At 39.4% G+C, this 26,585-nt stretch overlaps 1 protein-coding gene across 2 annotated transcripts in view; it reads right to left on the reverse strand.

Annotated features, from left to right (window-relative positions):
* Spopl (speckle type BTB/POZ protein like) overlaps positions 1–24,750 on the reverse strand; it is a 48,705-nt gene extending 23,955 nt beyond the window's left edge. For both annotated transcript variants that reach the window (XM_070023826.1, XM_070023817.1), the window contains exon 1: positions 24,498–24,750. The gene's annotated coding sequence lies outside the window, so the exon portion shown is untranslated. The remainder of the gene's footprint in view (positions 1–24,497) is intronic.
* Positions 24,751–26,585: the final 1,835 nt, after the last annotated feature.

Consider the following 26,585-nt stretch of genomic DNA (forward strand, 5'->3'; position numbering starts at 1 on the left):
TACTTACACAAGCTTAAATGGTATAATAGCTTACTGCTCCTAGGCTACAAACCTGTACAGCATGTTACAATAATCTAAGCAATTATAACACAATGGCAAGTACTTCTGTATTTAAATATGTCTAAACAGAAAAGATACTGGCACACTTTTAGAACACTTGTGATGCCTAGTTTTTTGGGACAGGATTTCACACTGAGTGAGACAGAGTAAGTGTTCAATTAATGTGAAGACTGTAGATTTCATAAATACTGTGCATTTAAAACTATAATAAATCTATAAATATTTTTGTAATAATAAATCCTAGCTTACCTAAACTTTTTTCACTTAAAAATTTTTTTGACTCTTAATAACTTAAAACACAACTATACCAGCTGGGTTTTGGAGATTCACACTTGTAATCCTAGCTACCTGGGAGGCTGAGATCAGGAAAATCACTATACAAGGGGAAACTGGGAAACACTTAAGAATTCCTTCTCAACACTAGCTGGGCATGGTAGCATGTACCTGTCATTGCAGCTGTGTGGGAGGCTGAGATTGGCCAGCGCCAATTTAAAAAAAAACAAGTTCTTGACACTCCATTTCAATGGACAAAGGCTGGGTATGGTGGCACCAACCTAATACTCCAGCTACAATAAGCCTGAAAAGCAGATCACAACGCAGACATGTGACTACACAGAAGGCAAGACACTCGTGACCTCGTGGCGCAATGGTAGTGGATCTGACTCCAGAAAGCAAGACACTCTCTAAAAAGTAACTATCACAAAGAAGCCTAGAAGTATGGAACTAGTGGCAGAGCATGTGCCTAACAAGCAGGCGAGTTCAAACTCCAGTAGTGAGTGTCACAAACAAAGCCAGCACAAGCATGCTTACACAGCAGTTTAAAAAAAAAAAAAAAAAAAAAAAGTATTTTCTTCTTCATATTCTTACTCTGTAAGGTTTTCATAAATGACTTCAGTTAAAACTAAAACACAAATAAATACATTAGCCAAGGTCTGTATAAAGGATCACCAGTATCACTATTTTTTTCTATAACATGTCCCACTGGAAGATCACCAGGACAAAGTGTTAATGTGTCAACATGTTCCTGAACAGAAGTTAAAATAACAAATTTTCTAAAGGCTTTTGGTTACGTTTAAGTATTTATATAGTTTCAGTCTCAGAATAACTATTAGGAAGGCAATATTTACCTCTGGCCATATTACAGGTGAGTAAACTAAGGACACAAAAACAGCTAAGTAACATGTCCAAGGTTATAGTACTAAAATCTGGTTTGCTCTTCATTTGTCCACTACCTCTGATTACTTCTTCCATTTTACCTGGGTATCATTCCGAATAAATTAATTTCAGCCTCTTTATTCTAATACTATGGAATCTATTTTGAATTGACAACCTCTTTGAAATTTACAGCATCTTCCCAACACTATAAGTGAGGAGGTAATTTTAATTATATAAAAAACAGGCAAAAGATTTAAAGACATTTTAGGGCTAACACTCTGATAATTCCTGAGAGCTATTAATACATGCTGCAGAGACTTCTACAAGTAAAGATTTCAAGACTCTGCTTACTGCTACTATGTATATAATGCCAGGGGATCATCCTCCAAATGGAAAAAGAAAAAAGCTAAAAACAAACAAAAAACTCAACAACTAAATGTCAACCTCTTCATACTATAGTGTAGTAAAAACAAAGTGCTGTTTATGTTCCTCTAATGTTTTTCTCTTCCTTTAATAATGTATTTTCAAATAACATAAATCATTTGTCAACACTTATGGATATTGGCATAATAAGTATATCATCATGCTTGACAATGGTATGCTTTGAGATACATACGTTCTATTTCACATATCTGACTACGTGTCCTCTAGCACACTGAGCTTTAGGCTATACAAAAGAGAAAATACAAGAATCACCAAGTCCTATCCAGCTCTCCCAGAAAGACTCTTTAATAACAGACTAAAGCAGGGTGCTGGTGGCTCATGCTTGCACTCCTAGCTACCCAGTAGACTAAAATCTGAGGATCAAGGTTTAAAGCCAACTCAAGCAGGAAAGTCCTTGAGACTCTTACCTCTAATAAACTATTCAGAAAAAGCTGGAAGTGATGCTGTGGCTCAAGTGTTAAATCACTAGCTTTAAGCAAAAAAGCAGCTCAGGCCCAGAGTTCAAGCCTTAGGACAGGCAAAAAAAAAAAAAAAAAGAATAAGACTTATTTGGTACTACCAAGTAATATTCTCATGTACATTACTTTAAAAAAAAAAAGCTACATGTTATTCCAGATCGTATTTTTCCTATACTATAACAAATTAAGGATACTCTTGATATTAAGGCTAATGTTGAACTGAGATCCTCAAGTAGACTCCTGAGTAGCTAACAGCTGAGAACCACCAGCATGCAGCTTAAATTTACTTATCTTTAATTACTTTTCTTTACTTATCCTGCCCCAAAGCAATCTGCTATATAATTTAACTCAAAAGCTCAATATTCTAATCAAAAGGAAAACCAACCCCACAAGTTGTCAAAGAACAGACTTTTAGTAAGTACCTTTACCTTCAACTATTCTCCCACCAGTTTTTACTAATAAAGCCCACCAACTATCCCAAATACCCTTAGTAATTCATCAAGGAACTAACATCCACCAGTTCATATAAACATTTATGTACTATATCTCCTGTATCAACCCGCTCAACCCAAATGTTTAATTACAGCTGGATTAACTTTATACTTTGAAAATACAGTTAGGTTAAAATAGCAGTTCCTTTTATTAGTTTTCAAATCACAGTAAAAGGTTCATTTTTTTTAAGAATCCCACAATAGGGGAGCAGTTTCAGGATTGTCTAGCATTTACTGAGCAGCAAACATGTAAGTACCCAAATAAGTCAGCCACTGGTAAAACAAAGATTATAAAGAAAAGATCTGATAGGCAAATGCCTATCCAAAGCAGATAAAGCAAAGCTGCTAAAATAATAACCTTTTTCTCACACCAGATTCTTCTAAACCCCCCCCCCCCCCCCGTGTTTTCCAGACCAGTTTTCCATCCTTTTATCAAAACTGTTTGGCAACTTCGTAATCTAAATGTTACTTACATCCTTCTTCCCTCTTTCCCCTTGCTATTACCAACTCATTTCTCTTCCAGTTAGGCACACTAGTGGAGGCCTACAACACTGGTCTCCCTCAAGTCTGTTAAACTATCCCTATCTTATCTTGGGATGATTTCTCACCTGTGGACTTTTGACCTACCAGAACCAAAGTTCCTAGACACTCTAGAATACTCTCACTGATTTAGCATTTCATCAATCTTTTCCAAAGTGAACTTACCAAGTAGCTTGACACACTCTAAAAATACAGCCTTGGGCTTATCTTTCATAACAAAGTTTATTCCATTTCCTACATCAATTTAATCCTTTAAGAACGTATTACCAATACTCCCTTGACCTGTTCCCATTTTTCTTATCATTATCCAGTGGCTTCACTACCTTCCTAATTAAACCCAACTAACTCTCCCTAGCAAGCATACCTAACATTTCATGCTTTATTTACTTGTTTTACCACAATCACCCTGAAAATCCTCCTTTAACCACTTACTCCTTATTTGAGCTGCTGAGCTGTATAATAATCTTAAAAAAAAAAAAAGAAGTACATGTTTTCATTAAACACTTCTTGAGTTAGGTGCTGGTAGTTCACAAATGTAATCCTAGCTACTTGGGAGGCTGGGATCTGAGGATCAACCTTCAAAGCCAGAACAGGCAGGAAGGTCTTTGGGATTCTTTTCTCCAATTAACCACCAGAAAACTGGAAGTGGCACTGTGGCACAAAGTGGTAAAGTACTAGCCTTGAGCAAAAGACCTCAAGAATAGCACCTAGGCCCCAAGTTCTACAAAACCAATAAAAAAACAAAAACAACAAAAAACTGTTTTTTTTTCTTATTGCCATCAAAAGTGTTTGCACCAAAATAAAAATAAATGTCTTAACAAATAATGAAATGATTCGCTATAAACCTACCCCTAAAAATAGTAACAAAAGCTTTCAGAATACTCTAACCCATTCATCACTAGACATGTGTCCCTATCTAAGTTTAAGTTGAATAAAATTAGAATTCAGTCCTGCAGCTGTACTAGATTTAACATTCATTGTGAGTGTTCAACAGACTATTATAGTTAGTGGTTACCATTAGAAAGTCAAAGTTACAGAACATTTCTATCATGACATGAAACTTTATTAAACAGCTATTTGATGTGTTCTACCTAAAAACTGCTTAGCCAGTAATTCAATTCAAATAACCTATAAGTTCCCACAGATTTCCGCCCCCACCCCCACTCCACTATGCTGGTGGCTTTAAGAATCATACTGCAGTAATGAGCATGTCCTATGATCAAGAACACCTAAAAGCTTCAGCATCCTTCCCCCCAGGATGAAACAAAGTTGGCTGCCCCTAATCAGCAGTGTCCCTACCCACTTCCAATCATGGAGATACACACCAATATTGTCACTAAAGAACAATATTATATATTTAAGAAAAATGACAAAATGGTAAACATTAGGGTACTTTGAAGCAGAATAATGCTTTGATTTCATTATACTGTGCATGTTCATAAAAAGGCTTAATTTTTAGGAGAAAACATTTTTACCACATAGCTACTCAGTTTAAAGGGGGAAAAAATGAAAGAAAACAGTATGAGAAGAATGTATTACAAGACTCCAAAACATTAATCCAGTTTCTTCTGCAATGATGTAACACAGGGCCAAACTATACTTAAAAAGAGGAAGTTAGTGCCATTTATCTATGAGTCTTTTTTCCCTTACACAGAAAATAAACTTCATGAACATGTTAAGGACATGAATACCATTTTGGCTCTTCTGATGATGAGTAAATACTCCATGATTCCTGTGACCAGCATAACTCAAGAACTATATATGAATATGTTGAGTATAGATATTCAGAAAGGAGGTACTCTACCACAGTATTTTAACATAAAAAATAAAAATAAAAATGTTAGCTATTAAAAGTGAGGTAATAAATATGTCAGAAAGAAAAAAGCATAAGCTACCTAGAGAATGTGTTTGTGTGTATGCGTGTGTGTCTACAAAGGAAACCACCACCAAATATCTTTTGAAAGAATAGGAATGGCATTTTCCTACATATTCATCGAATACAATCTATACCCATTAAGGAAATGAAAAAGGTCTAAATCCTAACACTGAAAAGGAGCTATAAGCAGAAATACTTTTTTGTCCTTGGTTTTTACTAATAATTCACTAATTCAGTAATGAAAAACAGTGGTTAGCCACTTTCAGTAAGATCTAGGGAAAAATTCTTTAAAGCTCCACAAAGAAATCTAAAACACACACAGCATGCTGTGAACACATGGCAAAGTTTGTTTGTCAACACTAGTTTCAAGTTCTGGAAACTGAGTTGAGTTCTACAATGCAGATAATTACTTTTCTCTAAAGAATAGCAACATCATGGGGCTGGGAAGATGGTCAGTGGTAGAGTGCTTGCCTTGCATGCATAAGGCCCTGGGTTCAATTCCCCAGCACCACATACGCAAAAAGAAAAAAAGCCAAAAGTGGCGCTGTGGCTCAAGAGGTAGAACACTAGCCTTGAGCTGAAGAGCTGAGGGACAGCTCCCAGACCCAGAGTTCAGCCCCAGGACCGGACCCCAAAAAAAAGAACAAAAACCAAAAACAAAAAAAAACAGAATAATGAATGAACACAATCACCTAGGTAGGTAGTCAAGTAAGATCAAGTACATTAAAGCAATGTGTAATTAAACGTTTGGGATTTCAATGTTGCATACTTGATAAAATAATAAAGCCTACAAAATTTATCACTTGAAAATCACAGTGTTTTTTTCCATATTTAGCAAGTTAGGTAGAAATACATCATTTGTTAAAAGTCAGTAAATGAAGCTAGGAAGCTATCATTTTCATGATAATGTGATTTTCCATAAATAAAAATTAAATTTGCTTTATATACACACTTTACCAACAGGTAAGACATCGTGTAGATTTTGTGAAAATATACAGGCCTCTGTTCCACTTCCCCTGAACATATGAGGAAAGGAACCAATCTATTTTGGAGAAAACACCCGGCCAATAGTGGCTTAAGCTCCTACTTGCTCCTGATTATGAAATATTCCCAATCCCTGGTCAGCTGACCATACTTGAACACTCATAACAGAGTTTTTGAAAATCTTCCTTTAAAGCTGGGCATGACGGTACATGCCTTTAATCCCAGCACTTGCAAGGTTGAAGGCAAGAGGATCATGAAGTCAAGGCCAGTACCCTGTCTCAAAAAACAAATTTCTTTTATACCAAGATAAAATATAACTTTATTGATTTTACTCGTGGGTATTAGGAAACACAGTTATTCTTTCCAGTGACTACTCTTTTAAGCAGTTAACAATTGGTGTTATATGTTTCCCAAGTTGTTTTATACACTAGATCAAATATCTTCATTTCAAGCATTCTTTTACACTTCTTGAGTTTTGATCCTTTATGATATGGTCATGTTGTTGACTTATTAAACATGTTTACTTCACACTCACCAGAATGGCTAAAAAATTAGATAATATGAAACAAATGTTGCCTAATTATATGAGGTTAGAAATTCATGCAGCCACTTTTCTGAGTATTTTTATTAGCACATATTAGTTTCACAAGGGGGTTTCATTCTGATATCCCCATATAAGTATATGACATATTCATTCATCCTTCCACTTAAAGCAATTTCAACATGTTTAGCATTCTATTTTCAACCACATTTACCTCTTTCCTTTCATCTTCCCCACTGGTACCCACATCCAAACAGGTTCTATTTTACATTGCCATTTTTTCCACCTGGAACTGAAGTTAGAACTCAAGACCTCATGCTCTCGAACTCTCAGTTTTTCCACTAATGACTGACACTCTACCACCTGAGCCATGCTTCCACTTCCCTTATTCTGCTAGTGATTTGCAGATAACAGTCTCTTGGATTTACCCAGGCTGGTTCTTAACCACAATTCCCAGATCTGAGCATTCTAGGTAGCTAAGGTTATAGGTATTATCCACCAGCACCCATCTCTGCCATTTCTTTTTAAGGACTAGATTCTGCATATGAGAGAACATGTGAAATTTTCTTTTTGGTGCTCCTTATTTCGCTTAACACAATCATATCTAGTACGATCCAGCATTATTCACATTTCAGCTGAATAATATTCCACTTCACATGCACATGTATGCACACATACTTTATTCCAATGATAACTGGAAAACTATTAAAAGACTATACAATCTTTAAAAATCACTTAATTCTTTAAAAAAAAGAAATTACTGGAATAAATGGCCATTATGTAACGTTAAAAAGAAGTCAATTCGGGGGGTGGGGAGGAGGGGGGAGAAGGGAAGAGATGGTAAGGGGAAACAAAGAAAGAGGCAACAATGCTTGATAAGAAATGTACTCGTTATCTTGCCCATGTAATTGTAACCCCTCTGTATGGTATTTTCACAATAAAAAAAATTTTTTTTAAAGAGGTCAATTCTCCAAGAAGACATACTAATTCTTAATGTGTATGCTGTGAGCAGACAGCATCTAGATGTGAGAGAAAAACTTAAGAGAATTGTAAAAATAGACATGAATACTCGTCACCCCTCTAGCAAAAGTGGGCTGATCCAGGACAGTCGAGTGAGGACACAGAGGAACATCAAGTACATACAATGGACGTTGACAGATAACTTCTTTTAAAAAAGCAGCAGAATAGTTTTCTCAATACCACATGGAACATTCATCACGACAGACCTAACTCCAAAAACATACCTTAGAAATGATGGTAGGTCTATTCAGACTATAGTAGAATTAAACTAGAAATCAACATATAGCTGAAAAATCCCCAAGACTTGAATATTAATCACACTTCTAGAAAACATAAAATTCAAAGGAGAAATATGAAAATACTTTAAGGTAAATGGGAATGAAAACCCAACTTATTAAACTTTGTGGAGTGTAGCAGAAGCACCTCTTGGCAAATAAGTAACAACAAATGTACATAGCTAACCCTGTTTTTATGGGTTGAGTGTTCACGGAGTAAAACAACCACAGATTGGAAGTATTTGAAAAAAAAATCACCTCTGAACACTCTATATAACTCTATACTGAACACTACAAACTTTTTTCCCTTTGTTTTATTTTGCTTATTTGTTATTTAGGTAGTACTAGTGTTAGGACTCAGAGCCTAACCCTAGCTGGGCTCTACCAGTTGAGCCACACACTTAGTCCTTTTTTGTTCTACTTATTTTTGAGATAAGAGTTTAATCTGTTTGCCCAGGGATGGGCTTGGACTTCAATCTTCTTATATATGATCCTGAGTAGTGAATACAGACTTGTATCACAATACACAGCTTACTTGTTGAGCTGAGATCTCACTTTCCAATCCTGAGCTGGCCTTAAACTTCAATTTTCTCAATCTCCACCTCCTAAGTAGCTGGGAAGAGTTTCTCATCATTATTCCCTAAACAAGCAATATAGTATAACAATTATTTACTTAGGATTTACACAGTGATCAAGAATTACAGTGATCTAAAATTGTTTTGAAGTATGGGGGTACATGGGTTATAAGAAAATCCTATGACCTTTAAATAAGGGACTCGAGTACCCACAAATTCTGGTATACACAGGGAATCCTTGAACCAGTTCCCATGATACCAGAGTTGATAGGTTTAAAAGTGTACTTGTGGCTCATGCCTAGCTACTCAGTAGGCTGAGATCTGAGGACTAAAGTTCAAAGCCATCCCAGGCAAGAAAGTCTCTGAGATTCTTATCTCCAATTAACCAGCAGAAAACTGGAAGTAGAGTGGTGGCTCAAAGTGGTAGAGCACTAGCCTTGAGCACAAAAGCTCAGGAATAGAGCCCAGGCCCTGAGTTCAAGCCCTAGTAGTGGCGCGCGCGCGCGCACACACACACACACACACACACACACACACACACACACACACACACACACACACACACACACACATACACACACATAAAAATAGTAGTAATATAAATTGGATATATGACATTAAGTTAAAATTAAGAATTTTGGTTGAGGAAGTGGTACTGTAGCTCAAGTGGTAGAGCGCTAGCCTTGAGCTGAAGAGCTGAGGGACAGCGCCCAGGCCTAGAGTTCAAGCCCCATGACCGACAAAATAAAATAAAAAATTAAAAAAAAGAATTTTGGTTGATCAGAAAATGGCATTGAGAAATCAAAAGGTGGGGCTGGGAAGGTGGTTCAGTGGTAGAGTGCTTGCTTTGCATGCATGAGGCCCTGGGTTTGATTCCTCAGCACCACATAAGCAAAGAAAGCTTGAAGTGGAGCTATGGTTCAAGTGGTAGAGTGCTAACCTTGAGCTGAGAGCTGAGGGACAAGTGCCCAGGCCCAGAGTTCAGGCCCCACGACTGAAAAACCACAAAAAAGAAATCAAAAGGTAAGTCTTAAAGTGAGAGGAAATAGCTGTAATATGCATTAAAGACTCAAATGCAGAAAAAAATATTTCCTACAATTTTTTTTTTTTTTTTTTGTCAGTCGTGGGACTTGAACTCTGGGCTTGGGCGCTGTCCCTACGCTCGTCAGCTCAGATGAACACTCCACCACTTGAGCCACAGTGCCACTTCTGGTTTTCTAGTGGTTTATTTGAGATAAGAGTCTCACAGACTTTTCTGCCTGGGCTGGCCTTGAACCTCCATCATCAGATGTCAGCTTCCTGAGTAGCTAGGATTACAGGTGTGAGTCACTGGCACCCGGTAACAATCATTTCTAAAAGGATATATATTCTAATTGTAAAAAATTATATATGTGTATATAGGCAAACGACTTGACCCAGTGCTTCACAAAAGGGGATATCCAGATGGCCAGTAAGCTTATAAAAATGTGTACACTATCATTCATCATCAGAAATGAAAGAATGTTAAAGCTACAACTTTTGTTGTACAGCCAAAATGAAAAGAAATGTAATCACTACATTACTTATGTAACTGTAACCCCTTGGTACATCATCTTGACAATAATTTTTAAAAAGAAAGAAAAAGACTGAAAAAAATATTGAAAGAGTAGTCAAGGAATTAGGAGTTTAAGATGTCTTTACAAAATAGCTGGCACTATCCACTAGGGCTGAACACAGGTTTACTTTATGATTCACTAATTCACACTTATGCATACAGACATGTACATAACCATCTAGTTCATGGCATCAGTACCAATAGTAGCAAAACCTGGAAACAAATATACATCAGTCCAGACACCAGTGGTTCATCCTGCAATCCTAGCTACTCAGGAAGCTGAGATCTGAGGATCACAGTCTGCAACCAGCCTAAGCAGGAAAGTCCATGAGATTCTTACCTGCAACCCCTGTTTTCACTGTATTTGATGTTAGTATAATTTGTGGAGGGGAAGGGAACAAACAAATTGTTTTAATAGGGACACAGGTGGACCCCATTGCAACAATGAGATGTACAAGACATTATGTTGAAAAATGAATTTTACAACTTGGCGGGAGGATGGGATGGGAGTGCAGGGATGGTAAGGGGAAACAAAGGAGGAAGCAACAATGTTTGACAACTGTACTCATTACCTTGCTCATGTAATTGTGACCCCTCTGTAGGGTATTTTCACAATTAAAAAAAAAGCTGGAGGTGAGCTGTGGCTCAAGTGGTAGGGTGCTAGCCTTAAGAAAGAAAAGCTCAGGGGCAGTGTCCAGGCCTTGAGTCCAAGGCCCAGGACCAACAGAAAAGACTGAGAATCAAACATCTAAGCTTTCACCTTAGGAAACTAATGAGGAAAGGAGGAGAAAGCTGGGTGGCTCATGCCTGTAATCCTAGCTGTGCAGAAGGCTGAGACCTGAGGATAGCAATTTGAAGCCAACTTAGGTAGAAAAGTCTCCATCAGACTCTTACCTCCAGTTAACCATTCAAAAACCAGAAATGGTGCTGTGGCTCCAGTGGTATAGTGCTAGCCTTCAGCACAGTCTCAGGGACAGTGCCCAGGCCCGCCCTGAGTTCAAGCACCACAACCAAGTTAAAAAAAAAAAAAAAAAAAAAAAAGAAAAGAAAAGAAAAGGAGGAAGAGAAGAAGGGTAAAAGAAGAAAGCTGAAAGAAAAGGAGGAGATGGAACAACAAAACAACTACAACCAGCAAGAGTAAATTCAATATTGGAAGAAATAAAAATTAAGAGAAATCAATGAAACTTAAAACAAAATTATCAAAAGAAAAATCAGTAAAAATGAAATGCTGATTTCTTTAAAAGACTGGTTAGTCACAGGGCGCTGGTGGCTCACGCCTATTATCCTAGTTACTCAGGAGGCTGAGATCTGAGGATTGCAGTTCAAAGCCAGACCAGGCAGGAAAGGCCAAGAAACTCTTGTCTCCAATAAACCACTCAGAAAACCAGAAGTGGTACTATGTTTCAAGGTAGAGTACTAGCCTTGAGCTGAAGAGCTGAGGGATAGCACCCAGGCCCAGAGTTCAAGCCCCATGACTGAAAAAAAAAAAAAAAAAGATCAGCTAATCTAAGAAAATAAATGAATGAATAAATAAGATACAAATTGCTAAAATAATTGAAAAATAAATATTGAGAAATAAAGAAGGAAACACCACAACCGATGCATGAAGATTAAATAGATAATATAACCAGTTCTATTTGATGCCCTACATGAAATGAATCAATGCATGGAAAACACTACCTGAAAATTTCACACAAGAAAAAATACCAATCATTAAAAAGGTTTATGACCTATTAATGAACTAGATCAATAATAACCTTTCAAAACAAAGTACCAAGAACAGTCACTGGAGAATTCCATCAAATGTTCAAAAATAAATTATACCACTTCTTTAGAATTGAAGCACATCAAATTCTTCCTGACTCATTCATTATATGAAGCTAGCATCATCCTAATACTAAAATCAAACAGACATTACAAGAAAACTTCAGATGAATTTTTCTGAGGAGCAGAAAAAAAAATCCTTCAACGAAATATTGTGAAATAAAATATATTTAAAACACTACACAGTTCTCAATTATCACAGTAACACAGACTGGTCCAATATTTAAAAATTTTTAACAAGATTCTATACCAACACATTCAACAGATTAAAAAGAAATCCTTATGTTCCTATCAATATATGCATAAGAAGCATTTTATAAAATCCAACAGCTCCTTTCATAATAAACATCAGGAACACTGGGAACTTCCTCAAGTTGATTCAGAAAGAAAATCTACAAAATTTTCTCTGCTAATATCATATTTAGTGGTGAGAAACTTGAAGCTTTTCCTTGAAAATCAAATAAGGAAAGGATGTCTCATCTCACCACTACTTTACTATACTGTACTAGAACAGGGGGTTGAGAATAATGATTGAAAAGAAGGAAATGTAATGTATACATTTAAATGTGTGCATGTAAATGTAAATGTGAATGTACACATATGAATTAGAAAATAACTACTTCAATGAACAATTGTGTAAAGGTTGTTGAATACAAAACTAACATGAATATCAATTACTTTCCCTATTTCTATTTCTTACCTGCGATAAAATATTAAAATCTGGAAGTAGGAGTACCTTATCATTTACATCACCTCTGAAAACTGAAATATTAATTTTAAATAAAAATCTAATAAAAATATGAGCTCTACATTAGGAAACTACAAAACTGATTAACAAAATCAAAGAGCTAAATAAATGGAGAGATATTACAAATTAATGAGTAGAAATGAGGTAAGATAAATGAGAAGATAGGGAAACAAATGTTAATAAATATTTAAAGGGTCAGATTAAGACATTAAAGCCAAGAAATAAAAACTGAAAAACTCTGCCCTCCCACCATCTACTTTTCAATGTTAAGTTACAAGAATAAGGTGATATAAAGGAGTTACCTACATCTACCTTCCCCTTTGAGATATTAAGAAGATACAAACCCTACACAATCAGATAAAGAAACAGAACTGGAATTCAATTCTGGTGGAAGGAAGGAAGCAAGGAATCAAGGAAGGAAGGAATAAAGTGAGGAAGGAAGGGAGAAGGGGAGGGGGGAAGAACGGGGAAGAGAAGGAGAAGTGAGAAAAAGAGAATGAAGTTGTTGCCCCTGGGTAAGCCTAAATAACATCTGCATGCTTTAGAATAAACAGCACTCAGCCATCCAAAACCAATCTCTAAGAAGTCAATATTGCTCTAAGCCACTAGTATACCAACTTGTTCAACCACTTTGTAAAGTAGTATGGAGGTTCCTCAAAAGACTCCACATAGCGCTCCCCTATGACCCAGCAATCCCACTTTTGGGCATTCACCTGAATGATCACAAACAAGACCACACTAAAGCTACCAGCACAACTATGTTTATTGCAGCATTATTTACCATAGCTAAGATATGGAACCACCAACCCAGATGCTCCTCAGTAGATGAATGAATCAAGAAAATGTGGTATATATACACAATGGAATTCTATGCCTCCATCAGAAAGAATGACATTGCCCCATTTGTTAGGAAATGGAAAGACTTGGAAAAAATTATATTAAGTGAAGTAAGCCAGGCCCAAAGAAACATAGGTCCCATGGTTTCCCTTATTTGCAATAACTAGTATATATCTGAGACAAGCAGAAATGGGCAGATGAGTTGATGTTAAGCGAAATGAACCCCAAGCTAAGGACTTAAATGGTTTTTCTTTCTTGCTATTGTTTCTAACATATTTATAAGATGATTTCTTTGTTGCTTTGTATGTCCCTTCCCCACAGTATAGCCCCTGCTTCACTGTATTTGATGTTGGTATAATTTGGGGAGGGGAAGGGAAAAAACAACTTTATTAAACAGGGATATAGGTGGACCCATTGCAACAATGAGACGTACAAGACAGTATGTCGAAAAATGAACTTTACAACTTTGGAGGGGAAAGGGGGGGGACACAGACAGACACGGGAGGGCAGGGATGGTAAGGGGAAACAGAGGAGGCAACAATGCTTGATAAGAAAGGTACTCATTACCTTGCTCATGTAATTGTAACCCCGCTGTACAGTATTTTCACAATAAAAAAAACTTAATAAAAAGAAAGTATAAAGATGATAGATATGAGCTCTCACATTAAAGTATGTAAATAAATAACACACTGGGACATGATAAATTATACAGATCTCTAGACATTCACAGAGAGAAAGCCCAAGGAAGGATATTCTTAGAAGAGGATCCAAAGGCAAAATAGCTATGTGCATCTGATCATATAAAATAGTATTTATCTAAATGAACTCTAGGAAATGGAAATAAAGAGTTTTTCTTCTTAGTTTGTCACTATTTTTGTTCTCTTTTCCTCTTGTTCTGTTTGTTCATTTGACTGTCTTTAGGAGGAACAAAGAAATGATGGGACAGAGGATGAACAAACGCAACAGTGATACTATGTTGAAAATGTGGACACTATGTTGAATATGAACTATACAACTTGTGGACAGTGAAAGGAGGGAAAAGCTGGGAGAGTGCCAGGGAAGGTTGACATTGTTTAAAAAGAAATGTACTCTTGCTGGGCCCCAGTGGCTCACGCCTGTAATCCTAGCTACTGAGGACTCAGAGATCTGAGGATCACGGTTCACAGCCAGCCTGGGCAAGGAGAGTCTCACGGTCTCTCCTGCCCGGGCTGGCTTTGAACCGCGATCCTCAGATCTCAGCCTCCTGAGTAGCTAGGATTACAGGAGTGAGCCACCAGCGCCCGGCTCTTTATCTGATTTATCTATTTAACTATAACCTCTGTACATCACCTTCACAATAACAATACATATATATACTTTTTAAAGAGACTGCATAATGTCTTTACTTGTATTTCCTGCTTTTTACTTTGTCTCCATTTCTCACTATTTTAACTTGTATACTAAAATAAATCCTTGTCAAAACTTCTAACCTTGTGAGATTCTCCTTGTTATAAAATACAGTAAAATTCTTTTCATATGTGGACCTCAAAAGCTGAGGACAGGTGGGGTGCTGGAGGCTCACGCCTATAATTCTAACTCGTCAGGAGGTTTAGATCTGAGGATTGCGGTACAAAGCCAGCCCAGGCAGGAAACGTTGTGAAACTTATCTCCAATAAACCACCAGAACATTGGAAGTAGTACTGTAGCTCAAGTGGTAGAGTACTAGCCTTGAGCTGAAGAGTTGAGGGACAGCATTCAAGCCCAGAGTTCAAGCCCTATGACTGACAAAAAAAGAAAAAAAAACAGCTGAGGACATCCCTCAGCCCTCATCTGAAAACAGAAAGACTATACTGATATCAGTTCTCAACCTGATCTAGATTCAAAACATCCCAGTCCAAATAACAGCAAATTCTTCTTGGAGTTATTAAGGAACTGATTCTATGGAAGGCAAAAGCCCCAGAAAAGCCAACTTGAATTCAGTCGGAGGAATGACACAACTTCACTTTAATATTTAGTAAACATCTACAACAATTAGGACAATAATGTACTGATGAAAGGATAACTCAACAGAAGTGAAACAGACCACGCAAGTGTGATTAACCAATCTCTGATAAAGGAAAAAGGTAACATAATGAAGCAAATACTGTGATAAGAGTGAAAACAAACTATTGTCTACTCTCAATCAACACAGGACACTTCAGTAACCAGATGTGATGGGGAAAGTAGAAGCCCAAACCTGCAGGTTAAAGAATGGAGTCTAGTTCAAGAATTTTTATGAAGCTTGATTTTCAGCCTAACCCAGAGGTCCAGAGGTGGGGCCAAAAGCTCAAATCCTCTAATGAGTCCTCCAGGTGACTGACCTCATCTTGAGATTATCTAGGGCACTGGACTCTTATTTACCTCATGAGCATGAACTTTAGTTATCAAGGTGGGTCATTATGAATAAAAGATAAGTCTTACTGCTCTGAAAAATTCAAGTGCTTTAAGAGCTATCTGTGAAAGTATCTGAGACAAAGAAATGTGTTTCACACTACACAATAGTCTTTTCTTAAATGGTACTGCAACAACTAAACATACACAAAGTAAAATTTTTTTTTTAAAACCTAGACACAGATTTTACACTCTTCACAAAAACTAGGGTCATATACCTAATTGTAAATGCTAAACTATCCTAATAGAGAAGAAAACTAACTGTCAAAATAATGAAAAGACAAGGTACAGACTACTGAAAATACTTGTAAAGAATACAACTAATAGATTTATAATATAAAATATATAAATTCAACAATAAGAAATCAACTGAAACATGAGTACTACCTTAATAGACACTTTAGGAAGGAAGATATATGTATATCAAACACGGACATGCAAAGGCTCTAAACATCACCAAGGAGAGTCACCAAGGAGATGAAAATAAAAACAATGAGATACCCCTATACATTCATTAGAATGGCCAAAATAGAACACTCACAACACCTAACAGAGAAAAGGATGTGTCACTATAGGAACTTTCTGACTTGCTCATGGGAATACAAAATGACACAAGTACTTTGGAAGATAGTTTAACAGTTTCTCACACAACTAAATACACTCGTACCATCTAGCAATTATTACCTACAGGATTTGAAATTTCATGACTACACAAAGCCTTACACAAGGCTGTTCACAGCAGCTTTCTTTTTATAACTGTCAAAACCTTGAAGCCACCAAAATATCTTTGCTAGGACATTTAATGTATGATATATCCAGTCACTATTGTATTTCTCAGAATAAAAAAGAATTACCTACAAAGCCATAAAAAAACACAGTGGAAATGTAAATGGATACTAAGTGAAAGAAGCTAATGTGAAAAGGGCAACACTGTATGATTCCATCTATACCACATCTTGGAAAGGTCAAAAGAGATGATAATGATAGTAATAATGATAATTAGTCAGTGGTCACCAGAGATTGAGTAGAGAGAGAGAGATGAAAAGGCATGTTTGCATAAGGGTGGGCTTGCTAGTACCAGGGTTTGATTTAGAGCCTAAAGATTTGTTTGCTTACTCATAGCAACCACTCTATACTTGAGTACAATTCAAGTCAAGGGTTTTTCTGGTTAATTAAAGATGGAGTCTAAAGGATTTTTCTGCCCAGGACAGCTTCAAACATCAATCTTCCATGTCTCAGTTTCCTGAGTAACTAGGATTACAGGCATGGGCCACTGGTACCCGGCTCACAAAGAGGGTTTTTAAGGGGAGTAATCCTACTCTGTAGGATACTGTAATGGTAGACATATAGTCTAAATTTATCCAAATCCATAGAATACATAATTTGATGACAAAAAAATCTGCTAGACTCTACGTCCAACTAAAGAGCTAAAATATAGGGAAGAGGTGTGGTTCAAGGTGGTAGAGGTAGCCAAGTAAGCAAACTGAGTAAGTGCAAGACCTGTGATTCAAATCCCACTTCCGGAAAAAAAATCAAAACCCAAAAAGTTCACGTCTTTACTTGGGAGAGGACACAAGAGGTAAGGCACAAAAGTGTTTTTATACAAAATTTTAAAAAAGTTAAATTTCCTTCAGAAAACACAGTATCTTCTTTGAGAAAAGAAAAGAAAAACTTCTTTTAAAATGTTTTCATCATGTTACTACCTTTCAGACTGCAACCTTTTAGATGTGTATTAACTATGAGAAGAAATAACCTTTTCTTTGGTTTTTGTTATCCTGAATCATTTGTATTCCTCCATCTATTAAAGGAAGAAAGTAAGCACAATAATTCCATAGCAGTGGGATGGAGGTCATATTTTTTAAACATATTTACATAATTTGCACAAAGGACCACTCCCATCATAGTTCCTCCTCTGGCATCTCTAATGACAAGCAGAGTTTGAGGCAAAGGATTATACACTGAGGATAATATACAGGGAATAGTGCTTTTTGATATAGCCCGGGATAGCCTCAAGATCCTTTGGCCTCAGCCTCCAAATATGGGGATTTCTGTCTTGTAGTTTATCTGATTTGGGGAAAGGAGAATCACAGAAATGGTGGGACAAAAGGCAAACCAATAGAACAATGATACTTACTAGATACTACCTTGGAAATGAACTTTATAACTTCAGGAGGAAGGGGACCAGAAGAGGGAAAAGTGGGAGAAAATGAGGGAGGGGGTAACACTGTTCAAAAAGAAATGTACTCATTACCTGACTTCTGTAACTGTAAAAAAAAAACAAAAAACAAAAAAACAGCATACCTGGGGTAAGTGGCATTGTGGATCAAAATGGTAGAGCACTAGCCTTGAGCCTTGAGCAAAATCACTCAGGAACATCATTCAGGCCCTGAGTTCAAGTTCCATGACCAACAAATAATGATGCTGATGATGAAGAAAGAAGAAAGATGAAGAAGCAGAAGCAGCAGCAGCAGCCAAGCACTGGTTGCTCATACCTATAATCCAGCTACTCAAGAGGCTGAGATCTGAGGATCACAGTCCAAAGCCAGCCCAAACAGGAAAGTCTGTATGAGACTCTTAACTCCAATTAAATCCTAGAAAAAGGTGGAGGTGGCGCTGTGGCTCGAGGTAGAGTACTAGACCTGAGCAAAAGCAGCTCAGTGATAACACCCAGGCCCAAAGTTCAAGCTCTGGGACAGGTAAAAAATAATAAAAATAAAAAGTATACAAGAGGCTAATGCCAGTGATCCATAATCCTAGCTACTCAGCTGGCTGAGATGTAAAGATGGAGGATCAAAGCCTGCGCTGGCTAGAAAGTCCATTAAGATTTAATTAACCAGAAAAAAAAAAAAAAACAGAAGTGGAATTATGGCTCAAGCAATAGAGCATCAACCTTGAGCAAAAAAGCTGAGGGGGGGGGGGGAGGAGGAAGAAGAGGAGGAATAGGAGGAGGCAGCAGCAGCAGAGGCAGAGGAGGAGAAGGGAAAAGAAAAAAAAAAAGAAAAAATATATACACCACCACACCCAGTTGTTTAAAACTGCTAGCTTCTATCTATGTCAAATTCAGTCTCACATAATTGTATTACACAATTCAGAACATGCTAATAATTAGGATGAATAGCCATAATATATGAAAACCATAAAGTTCTTTTATAAGTATTTAGTAAGACCTACAAAGCTAAAAACAGGGGAAAGGCAAAAAACAAAAGGAATTAAAGTCAGTAAAAAAATGCAAAATAAAAATTTGAAAGTCATAAAAAAAAACATAAAAGGTAAATGAAGACTACCTTAAATCGGAATAACATCAGGAATTTCAGTAGCAAATTTTAAGAGTTTATTATTTTAAGCCAGATGCCTTCTATCCCATTTGTTGATTTTTTTAAATCCATTTTGCTGGTTGTAGTGGCTAAATAGGCTATATAATTTCAGCACTTGGAGGACTGGAAGTTCATGGACAGCCTGGCCTCACAGAAACCCTGTCAAAAAAAGAGGATGGCAGTTCAAAGCTAGCCAAGGCAGGAGAGTCTGCAAGCTTGTCACCTCCAATTAACCACTAAGATGTCAGAAGTAGAAGTGTGCTCACATAGTACAGTGCTAAAAAAAAAAAAAAAAAAAAAAAAAAAAAAAAGTTCAAGGATAGTGCCCAGCCTCTGAATTCAAGCCCCAGGTCTAGCACAAGAAAAATAAGCAAACAAATAAATAAAACCCATTATCTTCATTGCCTCTTTTAATTCACTATTTCTTATTATTGACTTTATTAAAGTTTCACAACTCCTGTGTTTTCAGACTTTCTGAAATACCATTTCTCTATACACTGTCACTGCACTGCCCTCTCTACCTAGTTCTAGTTGTCTTTTAGGAATACTCTGCCACAGTGCCATTTTCTTTAAAAAGACTTTCCTGACATCCCTTCTCTGTGCTTCAAGGCAAACCCTGACTGAGTACACTGTTATGACAGCATTACTCACATTAGAACATCTTGTGTGTCCATTTCACCAGTCCCGAGTTTTAATCACACACCTCGAAGTCTAGAATTCAGTGTCTTATCAATAGTGGGTCTTTCCCCCTTACAACTTACGAATTCAGAGTTATTTTTAAATGTTTAATGTATGTATAGAATACCCAGATGGTGATAAACAGGAACACTGGTCTGAGCTCAAAAAAGAAGGCATAGCTCATGCTATAGATGTAATTTTATTCTAAATTTAGGGTTGTAGCTTTGGCAGTTTAAAACATAATTCATCATCAAATAGACTACTGAGAAACTCAAATTGTTTCTGCATGTTGCTAAATCCAAAGCACACTTTGCTGATTTCTCAGCTGCACTCAAAATAGCTGACTGGCATTCCCATCTTTTTCATGTAATCTATTCCTTGGTTTCAATGATGTCATCCAAATTTTCCTTGAATCTCTTAGTTACTCCTTCTCAGTATCCTTTTTTACTTTTTTCCCCCAATATGTAAGTACTCTAGAACCATTAGGCCAAGGCTCAAGCCGTCTTATCCTCTAGCTTTTTTTTCCCCAAGCACTCTTACCCTCTACTCCAAGGCATTAATTAAACTATGTGCTGACAATTCCCAAATTCATCTCCAATTCAAATATTTCTTGATATAGAAACTACTTGTAGACATCTATGTCTCTCTCTCTCTCTCAAGCTTAATGTTTCAAACATTGATTAATACCTCTCCTTTCCTGATACTATTTAATTAAAATCCTGCTCTGCCTCCAGTATTCCCTACCTTAGGGATAAGAATCACCCTCTCTTTTCCTTAGGCTGCCAAATATAATCCATTAGCAAATCAATTTTAGGTCACAAATATTATCAAATTGGGCTTCTTTATCACCAATACTGCTACCCTGAAATAAGGTTCCTTCATTCCTCAACTACTCCCTCCATCCCCTCCATCCTCCATTGTGCTAAGGATGAAACCCAAGTGGTGCTAGGGATAGAAGTCACAGCCTTGAATTCTTGTAAAGGCTAAGTAAATGCTGTACCACTGAGCTATCTCCCGAGCCCTTTAACTTACTTACATCTGAACTCAATACCAATGTCTGTTTTGCAAGCTAATAAATTGGCCCATAGGCTAAGAAACATATCAATCTGACATACCAAAGCATATATTTTAGTGAATGTTACTAAAGCACCAATACAAGTCAGAAACGAAAATAAAACTGGTCTTTCATCACAGGTAACTTTCAGAAGCATGGACCCAACTCTTCTCCCAGCATGAGCCTTTTACCGATTTACCCTCTACCTAGCAACCAATGGTATTTTTAAAGCAAAAAAGAAATTCTGAGTAATTTATTGAGTAGCTTAACATTCTCTACTGACTTGCTTTTGCTCTTAGGCTTAAATACAAAATGCTTAGCATGGATATTGGCCATTGTGATCTACTCTGGTCTCACTTCCCATAAAACTACTCTAACATGCTAAGGTCCACAGTTCCAGAAAGGTGAAATAACCAACATCACTGTGTTACTACAGTTCACTCTACATTTCAGACTAAAAGTCACTTCTACAGAGAACCATTCCTTAATGGATTAGTGGGCTTCACTGTTTACAATCATTTTCCACTGGGGCAGTTATATCTAAATATTATTTTTGTAATGTTTTGTTTGGTTTCTTTATGCCCCAGCTGAGTTCTGTCTACATAAATACAGGTACCATTTTACCATTAACGTGTCACCATCGTCTAGCAGAGTGTTTGGCACAGATGAGCTGTTTAATAAACTTTTGCTAAGAAAGCAAATCCAAACTAGGAAACAAAACAACGAATAGACCACCCAATATACATGTCTACAATATCTGGTCATGTATAAAGCTTGAGATAAAACTGGGTACCAAGTGTTTTACAAAAGTTCATTTTTTCTTTCTCTACACAATGTAAAAGAGATAAGGAAATTCAATGGTTGATACTAAATTATAAAAGGTAAGTTTCTCATAAACATACAGAATCTTATCTAAAGTAATCACAAGGAAGTGACAAGTGAGAAAGCCCAAGAGTGAGAAACAGACTTGGGAGTCATTCTGCCCACTGCTTTGCTCACTGAACTGTACCATTTTGTGGAAGTTGAGGAATGTTTCGAGTTCCTCCTGTGAAAAATGGAGATAATAAAATCTGCATTGAAGACCACAAAGTCTACAGGTTAGAGGCACAGCTCAGCAGCAGAGTACCTGTGGCAAGCACAAGGCCCCAAGTTCAAAACCTCACTACTGTCAAAGAAACCAACAGGATCACTGAGTTTAAATAAGTTAATATACAAATATCCTGAAACAGTGCTTAGCAGTGTTTTATATGAGCTATCGTGTTATCATTAATAACATTGCCAATCCTCTCAAATTGTATCTACTTTGTTTACTGCCAGTGCATACTAGAATATAAGTTGAAAAAGAAAAATGCAGAGGTCACATTATTAACATTATTATTTTTCTCCAACCAGGGCTCTGTAGGTATTAAGGCCTACAAAGCCTGATTTATGTTGACTATTCAGTTCTCTCAAGAGCAGTCTATAACTAGTACCATTAAAGGTGCTCAAGAGATGAAGTCATTCATTACACACCTTGAATGACTTAAGAGTATTAGGACTGATTTTCAATGGGATCACAGAAGGCCCTCAGGTATCCCTAATGCAAGGCCCACAGCAGGTGTTTTTAAAATATTGTTGGAATCTTTACAAACCAGAGGAATCATGTTAAAGCCTAGGTTAACTTTTCTTTACTCCTTCAAAGTTTTCTATAACCTTTTAAAAGCCAGATTCTTAGGGGAGACATTTTTCTTCTAATTGTGCTGCCTGTATTATTCCAAGACCAATATTCAGAATAGAGACACTAGGAAACCAGGAAGCATTTTATTTTATTTTACTTTTACAGGCATGAGATGGCAAAGGATATTACTTTGTTCAAGACTAGGAAGAGTCTTCTCTTCTCAAAGGCAGTGTCACTCAGTATGGAGCACATTGCTTTAGTGGTGCAAAATAATTTTGTGCTAAAAATGGGAAAACAGTTCCATTTCAATACTTACATATGTACTTATTTTACATGTAGGGCAGTTTTTACATATTTTACATTTTGAATAACAGATTTCAGATTTTTACTTAGATTTTAAGAATATATGAAGTGACATCAAGGAAAATGAAAGCAAATATGGTGAAAAAATTTTAAGTGAATAACATTTGATAATTAAGCAAAGGTATGTAACTATGAATGATTGTAACAAGTTAAGTTCTATCTAATGATGGAACATTCAACCTAAATGGGCTTGAGGAATATCCCTCCCACAAGTTTTAAGTGTTTTGTAGCACTAAAATTGTTTTGTGTAAAACCAAAACAAGTAAAAGTAGTAATAAAGGTAACATTTATCAAAAGGTAACCATGTGCCAGGCACTGCTCAAAGCAATTTACCTTCATCAACCGGTGTAATCACTACTATTCTGAGGCTTATCAACAGACTCACTTTATAAGACTACTACAGGCCAGAGAAGTTAAACAACTTGCCAAAAGCTAGAGCTGGCAAATGCCAGAGCAGAAATCTGGCAATCACACTACAGAGTTTGAGCTCTTAACCACTAGGCCACATTACTCTCAAGAATGAAGTAATGCCCAAGTCCCAGCCTGGTGAATGAGATATCTATCATTTTCTAAGGTATAACCCTTTCACCACTTTAGTTTCCAGTCCTAGAAACAGTGTAATTTTAAGGAAGAGTGAGAAGACTACCATAATCGGGAAAGCGAGGTCCAGGATTGTTAAAATATAGGTAAAATCGTCAGAAAGAATGGCAGGTGGCTGGATGACAGTATTTACAGACCTGAAAGATTAAACAAAGTTAGGAGGAGAAGGTGAATCTCACTTCTAGATTTTGACTACGGTAAGGGAGAAAATTCTTCTAACCCTTTTCCTTTATGTCAGCCAGCACACAAACAGGTTACAGGCAAGACCGATAAATAATAACGAGGGGGGGGGGGAAGGCCAGCAGCAAGAGATAGAAAGGGGGAAAGTCAAGATCTGGATCTCCAAGACTTGGTCCCTGAGATTGGCTGGCGGCTACATGTGAGAACTCAGGAGAAGGCAAGTGTGGTGCTTGCAGGGGAGGGAGGGGGATGGCATGACCACCCAGGCGGAGGGTGCACCGCGTGGGTCCGGGCGCAGACCTCGGGGTATTTGGATGAGCACGCATGGGGGGGGGTGCGGTTCTTGTGGCTGTGAGCAGGGCACGCAGGGAGGGTGGCAGAGCGAGCCAGCGGGCTGGCTGGCGCGGAGCTCCTCTGGGAGGAAGACATTTGGACCGGAGGAAAAGGGGCGAGGCCGGTGGAGAAAACGAAGGGGGAGAAGGGGGACCCTGCTGGGCGAGAGGCCGGGAGATCCAGGAGGGAGGCCGCCATCCCCCCCCTCCGCCAGGAGAGGACGGGCGTAGGGTGGGGGGGGGGAAGTGCGGGGAGGAGGGGCGGACAGGGAGGTGGACGGAGGGGAGGACAGAAAGGAGGACCGAGGGGAGGAGGACGAAGGGGAGAAGGGGGGAGGACGGAGGGGAGGGGAGCCGGGAGGCAGCCCCGGGGCAGGCCGTGGCCGAGCGGCGGGAGCCGGCCGGTTCCCCGCACCGCGGAGGCCGCGGGCGGAGGCCGCGCGGGGACCCTGGCGACGCGGGGCGCGGGGAGGGGGGGGGTCACCTACCCGACGTGCGGCGCGGCGGCGCGCGGCCCCGGGCGGCGGCTCCCCTCCAGCCGAGGCGGTGGCGGCCGCGGTGGCCCCGGGAGCCGTGGCTGAGGCGGCGGCGGCGGCGGCGGCGGGAGGGGGCGATGGCGGCGAGTCCCTGTGGCGGCCGCCTCTGCCGAGCCGCATCCCTCCTCCCCGGGCTGCCTTCCTTTCCAATCCCCGGCTCCTAAACTTCTTCCCCGGGATAAACAAACCCGCCGCCAGGGGCGGCCGCCTCCGCCGCTCCCGCCCCCGCGCACCCCGCCCCCCCCACCCCCACCCCGCCCCGGGCCCGTCCGGGCTCCGGCTTCCGAGTTACGACGCCAGCCTCAGCCTGGCCCGCCGAGGCGCGTGCGCGTGCGCGTGCGCGCGGCGGCGGCGGCGCGCCGGCTCTTCCTGCGGCCGCCCTCGCCTGCCACTTCCGGGCTTCCGACTCCACCGCCGGGTTTTGGGAATTGCTCGTTCCACCGGACTCGGGACGGGGCTGGGCGCCCGGTGCGGAGAACGAGGGTCCCGGGCTGTGCCCGGCAGGAAAACCTTCCCTACCCGAACAGCCCACCTGGGCCCCTCCAGTGCCACGGAGACGTGCGTGGCCGCTGTCGCCTGCGCGCCCCGGTCTGCCGAGCCTAAGGGGCGAGTTGTTGCTCAACTCTGAACAGCTGAAGCCGACAGCTGCGCGGAGGCCCGGGCGGCGACGGACGGCGGAGGCGCGCGCCGGTGTCCCGCGCCGGGGGATGCTGAGCGGAGGCCCGGCCTGCCGACGCCGGCAGCCCGCGCGGGCCCCGGGGTGACCGGCGCCGGCCGGGAAGAGGAGCCGCCCGGCCCCGTCAGCCGCCTAGAATTTAAAGGAAGAAAGGGGGGCAGCGACGGAACTTTTTCACTCAGCTCACCACAAGGAGACCCACGTAGGATCTCACACCCCGAAGTGAATCTCTTCAGAGCTGTCCAGGGCCCACCGTGTGTGTGTGTCTGTCCGAGCTCCATTAGACTTCAGCTGCATCAGTTAACATTGATTTGTATAAAGACTGGAGTTTGATGACCTCAATGGCAGAGGAAGCAGTCCGACCCTAGAGCCATCCCTCCCAAGCCCTTGTTGTTTTGTCAGCTTTTAGTTTAGTTTTGTGGGTTTTTTGTTGTTTCAGCTAGGGCCTAAAGGTTTTTGGTCAGGCCAGCCTGAGACCCACATCGTCCACTTCCCAAGTACTGCCATTACAGATCTTTTCCATTACACCCAGATCATTAATCCACTCCTTCCCTAGAAAATGGAAAAAGGGATTCAAATAGTATCTACCTCTGTACAATGCACAGACATACCATATTTTGAGGGGTGATGGAGATGATAGGGATTGAACCTAGGCTCTTGAGCCCATTCCACCATTGATCTACATCCCCATGGTATGACATCTGTTTTTTCATTTGTTTGTTGTTTGCCGGTCCAGGGCTTGAACTCAGGGCCTGGGCACTGTCCCTGAGCCTTTTTGTGCTCTTCCACTTGAGCCACAGCACCACATCCAGCCTTTTTTCTGAATACTGTAGTTCATTGGAGATAAGAGTCTTGTGGAATCTTCTGCCACGGCTGGCTTCCAACCATGATCTTCACATCTCAACCTCCTGAGTCAATAGGATTACAAGCATGAGCCCTGGCACCTGGCTCGTGACATCTCTTTTAAATGCACTCAAGTTCATGGTAGAAATTATCTCCTTATACATGCAAAACACTCATAACCAGAAAAACATTAACATCCGAAACATACTAGAATTATAAATAAGAACAGACAGAAAAGCTCACTTCAAATTAATATAAGGCAGTCTTATTCCGGTATTTAAGAAACTCATTCTTAAAATATAATCATTTCTAGAAGTTTAAAGAAAGCCATAAAATCAGACTTTACAGTTGCCTTGGGAAGTCTGGGTGTGGTAGCACATTTCTTTAATCTTAGGCAGGTGTCTGTGGAAGGATCAGAATCCCAAGCCAACAGGATGACATCAGCAAAGGACCCTATCTGAAGAACAAACTCAAAGCAAAATGACTGGGAGCATGGCTCACATGGTGGAACACATGCAGAT

This window comes from Dipodomys merriami, unplaced genomic scaffold (assembly GCF_024711535.1).
Source record: "Dipodomys merriami isolate MVZ:Mamm:240054 unplaced genomic scaffold, mDipMer1.0.p SCAF_1, whole genome shotgun sequence".
NCBI classification, from domain to species: domain Eukaryota; kingdom Metazoa; phylum Chordata; class Mammalia; order Rodentia; family Heteromyidae; genus Dipodomys; species Dipodomys merriami.